This window comes from Chelonia mydas, chromosome 3 (genome assembly GCF_015237465.2).
Source record: "Chelonia mydas isolate rCheMyd1 chromosome 3, rCheMyd1.pri.v2, whole genome shotgun sequence".
Taxonomy (NCBI): domain Eukaryota; kingdom Metazoa; phylum Chordata; order Testudines; family Cheloniidae; genus Chelonia; species Chelonia mydas.
The window spans coordinates 104,711,926-104,723,696 of NC_057851.1; positions in this window are offsets into that span (position 1 = coordinate 104,711,926).

The window sequence follows — 11,771 nt, forward strand, 5'->3', positions numbered from 1 at the left end:
TCACTTTCAGTCTTATGACTGATGTAAGGGGAATGCTTGTTGTGTAAGTGTAGTGGGGTGGTCCCCCTGCTCCGGCCCTGAAGGCATTAAAACAGCCCTGGGAGAGGGTTGCCCTGGGGAGCCAATAGTAAAAGCAGCCCTGGAGAGGGCTGTGGCTGGGGGAAGAGGAATGAGAACAGCTGAGGGAAGCTGAGTGAATAGCTGACCACAGCTGTGGCCAGCTCAGTCAGGGCCCAGGAGCGGAGGAGGCTCACTCTAGCCCTGGAGTGGGAAGGGCAGCTGCCTGGGAGCAAGGTGCCTAGAGCAGGAGCAGTGCTGGGGAAGGGCAAAGGGAGCTGGGGAGCTCCAGCCTGGTAAAGGCCCAGAAAGGTATTGGGGCTGCAGAGGGGCAGCCTGGGAATAGGCAGAGGCAGCTGGTCCTAACCCCTTGCCAATGATGAGTGGCCATTACACTGCAGTCTGCCCCAGTGAGTGGGGGCTAGATGGTGACTGGCAGTAGCCACTGAGTCAAGGTGGGCTTTGAGGGCTGGGGGTTCCCCTGGGAGGGGAGACCCAGAGCAAGGGGGTACTGCTGGGGCAGAACCCAAGGTAAAAGGCACTGGGATCTGGGGGGAGGACACGAGGCCAGCAGCAGGTGAGACATTGGCCAGTAGAGGGTGCTCCAGAGCTAGAAAGAGCTAATTCCCAGAACGACCAGCAGGAGGCACGGTGGCTGTGAGTCTTCAACCTCGCTACAGTAAGCTACTTCTGATGATGCTGAGCAGTTCCTGTATGTGGTGTTTACTGTATCTGAGGGATGAGCTCCTCAGTTTGGTCATTTGAATTTAAACTAACAATATTTGTGGCAGTCACAGTAGACATTAACCAGAGACCTGGATTTATGGAAAATGACAGGAATATTCCCTAAACTGACTCCCAGGCAGGGGCAAAGAAAACACATTTACTTCCTTCCCCTGCCACTCCCAACTTAAGTATCTGTTCACATGTTCCCTTTGTTAGTAGAACTGAACCAAGCTATTCACTAGAGATCCTGCTGTTGGCCAGCATCTTTGTGGGTTCATATGAAAATTAGGGGCACATCACTTAGCCAGTGTTTGTGCAGGCAGGCTTGTGTCTGGCTCATCCTTGTGTCTGCATACTAAATTTATATGGCTGCTTCAGCAGTGTTTGATAGCGAGGCTGCTACTGCTGACCTCAACCTGGAGTGTGCTTGTTGGTCCTGCTCTGAATCTGCCAGCCAGAAGTGTCAGCCCCTTAATTTGCCCATTTAAAGAAATGCATCCAGCACTGAAGAAGCAGTGAAACAGGGCTGGGCAGAAAGATAGTGAGAATTTGCAGCGGGGCATAGGGATTGAGAGAAAAAGATTTTCCTAAACCTGTCACTTTAAAGTGATGATCAAGCAAGCAGTCTAGACTCAAATCTGCTAGTGATTATAAGAGTAATCTGTTTTTAATTGGTGGCCTACACTTGTGGGCATGCAGCTTTGGACATGCAAAACATCTGCAGAGCATTCTTTCAGGCAACAACATCTGTGGATACTTACATGCCACAATGCTGGGCATGGCCTAAGAACCTAGAGAGATTGTACCTATGCATGCACAAGAGTGCACAAACTTCAGGCCATCTTTATGAAAAGAGGCCACGCGTCCCCTGACCCCATGTACCCAAAACAAAAACAAAAAAACTAAATAGCCGCTGACTGTACTAAGGTCCACTAGACAAAAAAAGTCAACATTGTCCAGTTGCCTAAAGTTACACACAAATCTATATTTAGCCCCAAATTTAGGCTTGATTTTTATTCTCTTTATATTTATAATCAGGGAAAACATCTTCTCACAGATTTTTGGACTGGACTTCACGTATCCTGGCCCTGGTTTGCTACCCAATAGATTTTTCCTGTGCATAAATCTTAAAAAGGCTCGACCCAGACATTATAGGGTTAGGCACTCATTATAGGGTTAGGGTTTGCACCTGCTTATTCTTGTAAGCCTGACATTTTGGTGTGTGGTGTGAGTGCAGGCTCCTGACTGACACATGGCTATTTACAAGAAGCCTGTTCTTTCTGTGCCTGGGAACAATTTCCTAATAAAAAGGTGGGCTGTGAAAAAGCAGCAGATGCAATAGCTAAGGAACAAACAATGCTATTGCATTATGGAGTGTTTTTACTCATTACTGTCTTTGAATAATCATTGATGACTCAGTTCTGAAGTGCAAAAAAAATAAAGCTTGGACTAGCCCAGCTAAGGTGCAAGCTTGCATAATTTCAGCTCTTAGCTGAGAGAACCTTAGTTCCCCATCTGTGCACACCTAACACCAACAGCTAGGCTCAAGCTAGGCAGATCCAGTTCAGCACACACTTCTCTTATAAACATAATGGCAGCTAAAATGGGACCATTTTTCTATAACTCTGCTGCCACATACTTATTATGGCAGTCTTTATATACCCGAATCAAAGCTCATTAAAAGCCATTGGAAAGACTCCCATTGACCTTAGTGGGCTTTAGGTCAGGCTTTATGAACGCTCTCCCACCATTCACAGCTCATTCAGATTGTACTGTGGCTCACTTCCACCGATGGAAAATTTAGTCCATGCCTAGCTTGTCACAGTGTCTCATTCCCATTCTAACATGAATATCAGGTTCATAGGGAATTAGCTTCCCACCCTTTGGGTCTGATCCTGCAGCCCTTACTCACGTGGTATCAAAAAGTCCCTCTGAGTGAGGGGTGTAGGAACAGTGAAAATGGCTAAGATAAAGTAGATCTAGAACAAAGAACAGAGCTGGAAACCAAATCCAGAGCATGTCCCCAGGTTGATGTTGCCAAAGCTTCTCCTGACTGCTGCTTTGCTATGCAGAGTGAGGGACAGTAAAGCCATTGGGCCCACCACCCTGGCAGACCTTTCTGGGTCTAGTGGAGGTGTAGGGGTGACTGGAAAGCCTGTAGTGTGTTATAATTTCCACTTCATCCAGGGTTCATCCAGCTGCACAGAAATGACTTCTCACTTGCATAGTTTAGTGTCTTATAAACCCACAGCATAGCATTAGCAAAAGCTCAACGTCTGGGAGGAAGAGGCTTGTCCACACCCAATCTCAGTGGCTTGTTTTCCCTCTAAAAGATTTGGGCCAGAGGCACTTTTCTTCAATGGCTCTTTTAGTGACTTCATTTACATGTATGGAAGTGCTGCCTTATCTCACAGCATAACTTCCAATGAAATATTATCTATCCCTTATCTTTTTAATGAGTCTGACCCTACAACACACCACACTTTGTACCTACTTTATATGTAAGGAAAACGAGGAAAAATAATGCAACTGTGTCAGGGGGAAAGTGTTCAATTCTGTAAGTCTGTTTTCTTTGAACATGCCACTGAAATGTATGAAAGACAGGAAAATAGGGTGTAATTTGTCATATTTGGGAGACAAAAATGCAAACACTGGCTCACATTTTTATCTTCACATGGAAGCAGATTTTGAAGTACACCACCAATATGTGTTTTTGCACAAACTTTGTTTGATTCCTAGCTGAGTAAAGTTGAGGCCCAGATGGCCAGTTACACATACAGTAGTTGTGTATGACAGTGAATCAGACAAAACATGCTGCATTGTGATGACTGGTAGAATAAATATTCACAAATGCACTTATTAAAACAGAAACTGCTTCCTCTGCTTATCCTGATAAATCAATCCCAAGAATCTGTCAATCAACTTACAAATCTGATTTAAAAGCTAAAAACAAAGTTAATAGTAAAAGCTAAAAAAAAAATCTAGCCTGGAATTCTAGCTTTAAATTGCATCACTTGTCCATTGTATTCATAAAGCTTGAATATGGAAGCAACAAATGTAGCAATCTAGTAAGGTCTCTAGGCTATTGCGTGAGAAATAGGTACAAGTATAGGTAGAGCTGAGCTTTAACACACTACTAAGGTAGTAGGCTCCTAACCCAGTGAACCCACATCACAGGGCAAGAAGCATTTCCTCCACCATGGAACTGAAACAGATACTTATTTTCAAAGGAAACGATTGTGCAGTCTGCCTAGTGGCTGAAAAGTGACCTTGTTTGTGACAGCATCATATGGGAGCTCTGTTTCTGATACTTCACTAATCCAGTTTTCATCTTTCCTTCAAGCTGATTTAACAATCACAAGAAAAAAAGGCCTGCTGGTTTAAACTGTTTACACCTGAACAAAGTGAAGTGTAGATGGAGGAGAGAATGTAGAGTTTTAAGGTACATGGCTGGGAGTAAAGAGAGTGGGGCTCTATTCCTGCCTCAGGAACACATTTCCTGTGACCTTCAGCAAGTCACTCAGTTCCTCAGTACAGAGATGCCAGAGCAAGGGGAGGAGGTGGAGAGGAGCAAGCAAGGGTAGGGTCTGGGGGGTGGGGGGAGAAGAGGTGGTATGGGGTGGCGGGGCCATGGTTCAGGCACCAGTGATCCCCCCTGCCCCCACACCACACACACACTTTTTTAGGAACCTTCTGCCTCAGTAACTCACTCATCTCTAAAACAGAGAAGTTACTTCTGCTCAGTAGCTGGTATGATTAGCATATGGCACAGTGACACATGGGTCATGGACATGAAGCCCTGTGTGTGTAGTTGTGTAAGGCCCGGCATGTGACCTATCATGGTACAGCATGGGATGGTGCAGTCTCCTTCCTACCCCTGGGTTGTTCAGACATGCCAGGATCACTGAAGTGATAAAGCTGAATGAGGGCCTGGCTGCTGCACTAACTGAAATCATTTCCCCAGAAACCTCTAACCAGAATTTGTGTTTTGCAAAACTGCACAGCACATTATTACGCAATCAATGAAAAGGCCTACCCCACCCGCATCCTTCAATCCTGGATCCTGTGTAACCCCCCTCATTCATCCCCCCCCCCCCCCCCCCCCCGGCAAACACCCTTGCAATTCCAGCATCAGGAACAGGACAGCAGAAAAGAGGAGCAGTCCAAAATTTGGAGTCACTGCCCGTCGCCCCCTGACACTGAAGCACCAAGAAGACTTGCAGAATCTTTGAGCAAGTACATGCCCAGGAAATCTATATGCGCCAGATGTTGGATGTGTTTTCATCTGGCCTTACTTTCAACCTGCCTTTGCCCATATGTAAATGTATAGATACCTACTGCTCAAATCCCAGGGGGATGTACACAGGATGCAGAGATAGATAAGAGCTGGTTTAAAAATACCAGTCATTTTTTGTGGAAAATATAAAATTGACGTTTCCCCACCACTTTTTTTTAAAACCCAAACCTCAAAAAAGTCTGGATGTTTGTTTTAAAACCAGAAACATTTTCCTTGAAAATATTTTGATTGTGTCCAAAAAAAATAAAAAAAAATGTTGATCAAAATCAAATTGTCAACAAGCTACTTTTGATTAAAAAACAAACTTCAAGCAGCTCCACAGATAACCTCTTGAGGTCTCTTCCAGTCCTATGATTCTATGCATAGAAGAATGACTAACTCTTTTTGGAAAGAGTTATCTATTCCAGTCCCCTGCACTCATGGCAGGGCTAAAAGTATTACCTAGACCAGGGATTGGCAACCTGAATATCTCTTGGCCCACATTGCTTCCTGCAGTCCCCATTGGCCGGGAACAGCGAACCGCAGCCTGTGGGTCTGGCGATCGACCAAGCCTGCAGACACTGCAGGTAAACAAACTGTCCCAGCCCGCCAGTGCATTTCCCTGATGGGCTGAGTGTCAAAGGTTGCCGATCCCTGACCTAGACCATCCCTGACAGGTGTTGAAGAAAGGAATGTGGCTACAAGCTCCTCTGTAAGCACACAATTGATGCTTTGAAAACTTGGCTAAAAATAAGCTACTCCTACAGTTACATGAGCAGTTTTGATTCTGTGTGTCCTTATGGAATATAAGGACAAGATACTTAGAATGCTGGCTACTCTTATTTATGGTGTGTTTCTGTGTTGCTCAGATCTGACAGATTTTGTCCCTTCACTAAAAATGTCTCTACCTACATTGTGCTCATTTTTAATCACACAAGGAGAAGAGCTTGCTCAGTAGATTAGCTGGGCTGTATGCCAAGTCACTGGGTTAACCCTACCCCAGCCTCGTTCAAGGTCATGGAATTTTGGGGGGGCTATTAGAAAAAAAAAAGAGTTCTGTTCAGTTCCTGCTCACCATCACAACTGGTACCCCTTCTGGCCAGCTCAGCAGTAAGCCCAATAGTTGAGTGGGCATTAGTATCTCTCCTCTAAAAGCAGACCTTCCAGACCTATTAGTGGGGAAGCATTAGACAGCCTGGCTTCTGCTCCTTGTGCTATACCTGGTCTGTGGTTAGAATTAAGTGGTCAGGCTGACATTTTTCCAGCACTAAATGCACTTTAGAAAAAAACAAATGCTACAGGAGAAATCCTGGCCCCACTGAAATAAATGGGAGGTTTGTCACTGATTTCAGCGGGACCTGGATTTCACCCCATCTCTCCTAGTTATTCAATCAAAGCAGGTAGAAGTTTTGCATAGGAGTCAGTTGTGGTATTTGGAAATTCCAAAGTAAAAATTACTTTCTAGTGTAAATTATGCAAACCACCACATTAAAAGTGCATCAATTTGAAATCTAGTCAGTTTCCAAAAAAAAAAGCTCCTTACAGTTCCTGCCAATTTATCTGATTTTTTTTTAGTGATATTTACCTATCTTAAAACGTCTGTGTTAAAGACCCAGACAGAAGTGCTGTTTAGTGCACAAGATAGAGAAACTGATTTCTATTTTTAGTTTTTCCTTGGAGGCATTACCATTTATCAATATTAATACGGCATTTTCACACAGAAGTGAGACTTAACTTGATGGTGCCACTTTACTGAAGAGTAGCTGACAAAACATTTGTTGGTGCACATAGTGAGATCCAGGTATCTGTATCTAATATTTCCATATGAAACTATTCTGAAAAGGACACTTGCAATGGCTGACATTTTCAAACTCATCTAAGGGTTTTGGGTGCCCAGTTTATCCAGATGGCTTTGAAAATTTCACCCTCTAAATATTGGCTCAGATTCTGCAGACCAGCAGAGTCAGGCTCACCACAAGTCTGGATTTTGAAGGATGAGGAGAGAGGGAGAATGTTTTGAACATAGTTTAAGCCATCTTTGTCAGCCCCACAACTGGGAGGACAGGCACTAACCCAGTCCCCAATATAAAAGTGAAAAGCTGGATGACTAGGCCACCACATAATCCCATAGGCAGGCACAACCTTCTACTGGCCAGTTACATTTTAAGCGGTACAAATCAGCCTTAATGAAGTGGAGCATCTCAATATTACAAACCCAAAGGATGAACTTTGTCATGTTTTCAAGATTTTCTCCATGACCACGAGGACTGGAAACTTATTTTACTACTGCTAGTTTTAAAAACAGGACTCCAGGAGCTGGGGCTTTAAGAAAAAAGAAATCAAATGTTAGGATAAAATGGAGAGAGTTATCAACGTTGTACCTAGCTCATTATCTCTTAAGAAGTTTGGTACAATGCCAGACAGCGGGCCTGATTCAGAACTTTCTTACACTGATGTAAATATGCAGTAATCCCACAGGAGTCACAGTGTAAAACTTAGATAAAGGAGGTCAGAAATGGGCCCTTAAGCGTTAAGTTTGGGATTTTCTAAGAGAATTTGGTTCTCAACTCCCATTGAATTTCAGTTGGAGTTGGGCACCCAATTCCTGTAGGCTCCTTTGAAAAACCCAGCCTAAAATACTTAGTTTTCATGTGACACATCCTAGGCCAGATCCTGAGCTGGTGTAAATCAGCATAGCTGATTACATCACCTGATGATTGGGCCCTCTATAGTCCCACCTCCCCATTTGTCTCATTATACTTCTCCCCCTCCCCCCCATCAGACATGGATATTTAAAAAAAAGTTTTGAATACTTTGGGGACCTGGCAGTTTCAGCTTATTACTCCAAGTATTAATACTACGTGATTATGGTACAAAGCAGGTACTTGTTGCATATTGAATAACTGAAAAGATTCCCAGTTAGATTTCCTTGAAAATATTACTGACTTCTATTAGCGATAAATTCCAAAGAAGAAACTCTAAATGCTTAGAAACCAGTATATATCTGCCTTGCTGCATCCCGTCACCACTCTGCTTCCAAACTTCTTGTGCTGAAGCTACAAGCTAGAAGAGTAGTTACAGCAATGGATCAGTTTTTACTGTTCCTAGGTACTTGCAGCCAACTCACTTAAGGCCTGAACAATGCATTTAGTGCCTGCTTCTGATTTTGCCTACTTTGGTATAAATGGGGACTAACTCCATGGAAATCAAATTAAATCCAAATCCATCCCATAGACTTTGTATCCCATGTGTGCACACACACTATATGCTAACTGGATTAATAGGTCGTGAAAAGCACTGGCATATTCAGATCAGGCTTTCCCACAAAGTACTGTCGTGTACTCTTTTGCTGAAATGTCTTTGTATTTTTACGAACATTTACTATAAAGGGCTTGAGGCAGACAAGAGGTGTGCAAGTTCCCCCTTGCATCTCTGCCAACATATCTTGGCCTACAGCACCCCTGTATCATTTCTGTTTGTAATTTTTTTTTATTCACTGGATGAAGAGGAGATTTAAAATTAGAGCTGGTGGGAAATTTTCCAACACGATGTTTCCCCTACCACCATCAGCAAGTGATTTGTTGAAAGCTAAACGTTTTGTGGAAATGTTGATTTTGATGAAAGTTCATTGCAAAACAGTTTTTAAAAGCATTTTGATAAGGCGGAAATGGAATGTTTCAGTCTTTTTGGAACAGACCATTTCTCTTTCAATACTACTTTGTTAGTCTAAGATGCCACAAGTCCTCCTTTTCTTTTTGCGGATACAGACTAACATGGCTGCTACTCTGAAATCTAACTGTATGTCAGACCTCACTGTATCAAACTTTTACCCTTATTTGGTGTTTATGTTTGAGGAACAGTTAGCCCTTGGCAGAAATTCTAAACATTTCTATACTATACTTCACTGAAATCATGACCATTACTTCTATAGAAGTATAAATCAGGCCTTATAATGAAAGGTGGCTGATGCTTATAAACTAGGACAATCATGGATGTAAACTGCAGCCTGCAGTTTACATCCACCTCATTTGGACTGTATGTACACTGTACATCCTGGTTTTAGTCTAATACAATGTGAGCACTACTACACAGGGAACTGTCTTCTATGCTGTAGTAAAATATCCCCTCTGTCTGGAAATGTGAAACTAATTTTCTGGCATATCAAGTCTTGTAAATTGAATTTGCTCATAACATTACCGCATGAGTAATGCATCTGTTCAATAGTTTCTCAGAGCTAGCTGCCAAAGCAGCAGGGTAGTGTTAAATAAAAGGTATATTTTATGCTAGCATTAATGCCTTTTCAACTAAATGAATTGATCTGTTGTAGCCTGTCCACACTGCTGGCATTTGTTTTAGTTTTACTTTTATGTTTACAGTGTCTTATTTCAGATGTGCTTGAGCGGTAACCATTTCTGTTCAGGTTTAAAATATCCCATAACATTATAACCCACTGGAGTCCATTATTACTCCTTTTTTGCTGGCTCTGGATCTTTAATTTATATTATAAACCAAATTCCAATTGTGAGTCTGTGGGCTCCTACAAAGAGGAAGTATATATCAAGTCTTTATGGTCTTGGGCTCAATAAACTACAAATGCAGGATACAGTTTGAGAGAATTCTTTCCATAGGAATTGTTATTTTTTTAGTTTTCCAGACCAAAACAGTTATCTGATGTATTATTTCTCTTCCCTAGGATTAGGTTTCAATAATGGGAAGGGCTCCACTCCCTGCCATATGAGGATCACAAAATGGTCACATCTTTTGATCTTACAATTTATGCAGGACAATGTTCTAAAACCCATGTGCAATTCTACACAAGAGCATACGGGCATGTGAGTGTGTTGAGAGTATATGTGGGGGGGTGGGGAATTAACTGCAAAATGGAAGCCAATGCTGCCTTGGTACTGGCAGGCTGACAAAACATACTGTAATGAATAGCTGCTCCACGATACCTTGTAACCTGAGCAGGGCTGAGGAAGAAGTGGAGGTGCGCTGCCTGTGGGGCCATTCTGGCAGCCAGGGAGCACAGCCCAGCCAGGCCCTCTTTTCCCTGGCTGCACCAGGGGCCAGTGGGAAGGGGAGGGCACAGCTAGTAGGGCTCTGAAGGATTCCCTGGCATAGAGGGAGTCCTCAAGTGGCCAGTTAATTCATCTTTAGGGCTGCTTTGTACTGCTAGGTTTAGTGGACCAGAAAATACAGTCCATTGTATGTTTGAGCCTAGCATTTGACAGCCTTTGACTGAAAGGCCCTGGAAAAGTCAGAGCAAGATAGGCTTTTATATTTCTACAGTGCATTTTCCCCCCAGTGCTCCCAAATCCATATATAAATTATGGACAAAGGCATCTCTGAACCCACCAGTGAAATGCACTGCAGTGGTGGTTGTAACATAATAGCTGTGCAGAAACATTTGTGATTTGGACAAAAGAGAAAAATGTTATCCAATTAAAACTTCATATGGCATTTAGGTAAGCAGAATTACCTATATCAGATATAGAAAAGTAATATCTGTCAAACATGCCAGTGTGCCACAGAGTCTTTGATGCTCACAAGTGGTTTTATAATCTTTTTAATCTCATGTGGAACACAAGTGTTTCTACCTTTTTGGTTTTGATATGGCTGGGGCATGAACCCTTCTGACATCATTCCTATTTTTAATCCCTCTTCACATGGTCCAGCAAATCAGTCTTCAATTCATGCTAAGGTAATTGAACAAATATGGAGACAAATTTGTAACCACAGAAAAGATAAGCATCAAGAGCAATGGGAAGAATGGTTATTACTACAAATCTTGTCAAACAAACTTCATGCAAAATTAATTGATGCATAGTAGGTGTAGTAATGTGAGTTTTAGTAAATTCATGGCTATCATCTCACTCCAGGGTATAAACAAGATCCAGTGGCAGGAAGCTGAAGCAAGACAAATTCAGACTAGCCTTTTAAAAAAAAAAACCTGGTGAATTCTCCATCACTTGAAGTCTTTACTTCTGGTGTGAGCTACAGCATCTCTTTTGATTTAATGGGCTCAATGTAGGACTTATTGGGTGAAATTTTATGGTGTTATGCTGCAGGACAGACTAGATGATCATAATGGTCACTCCTGGCTTTAAAATGTGTGACTCAAAAAAAATTCACAGTTGATTCAAGTTGCTTGATATAACCAGGGCCTTCAGTGAATGGCAATTTGCCATTCACATCATGCCCTTCTCTCAATGCTGTATGGCAACACTGAGTTGCCGAGCAGTGTCTAGGGAATGGTGACAATTCTAATGTTTTAAAACATTTCCATTAATCTGGAAGGTGAGCAATAGAAACCCCAGTCAAATAATCCCTTCCCATAGGAAGACACATTGAGTGGTCCCAGGAGGAGGAGATCTCTGTGCAGACCCCTTCAGAGAGATTCCCCATATTTTAGTTCTCTTTAGAATAAGTTAAATGCACCTACATACAGGCTCTGAGTACATAATTTTAATTATGTGGGGTACATAATTGCATATGTGTAAAACTTATGACCATGCATTGTCACATAATATCCCTTAACAGAGACAGAGTGAAAAATGTTGGCTCACACTGAGGGTCAAGGCAGCATTGATTGATTTTGCTAGAAAATGCCACAAAGGTCCCACATTGCAAATATACACCAGCAAAAGAGTAAAAAAGATTTTCCTGGACAGGTATTTGAAGTGTGTGAACTTGTTCTGGACCATCAGAGGAA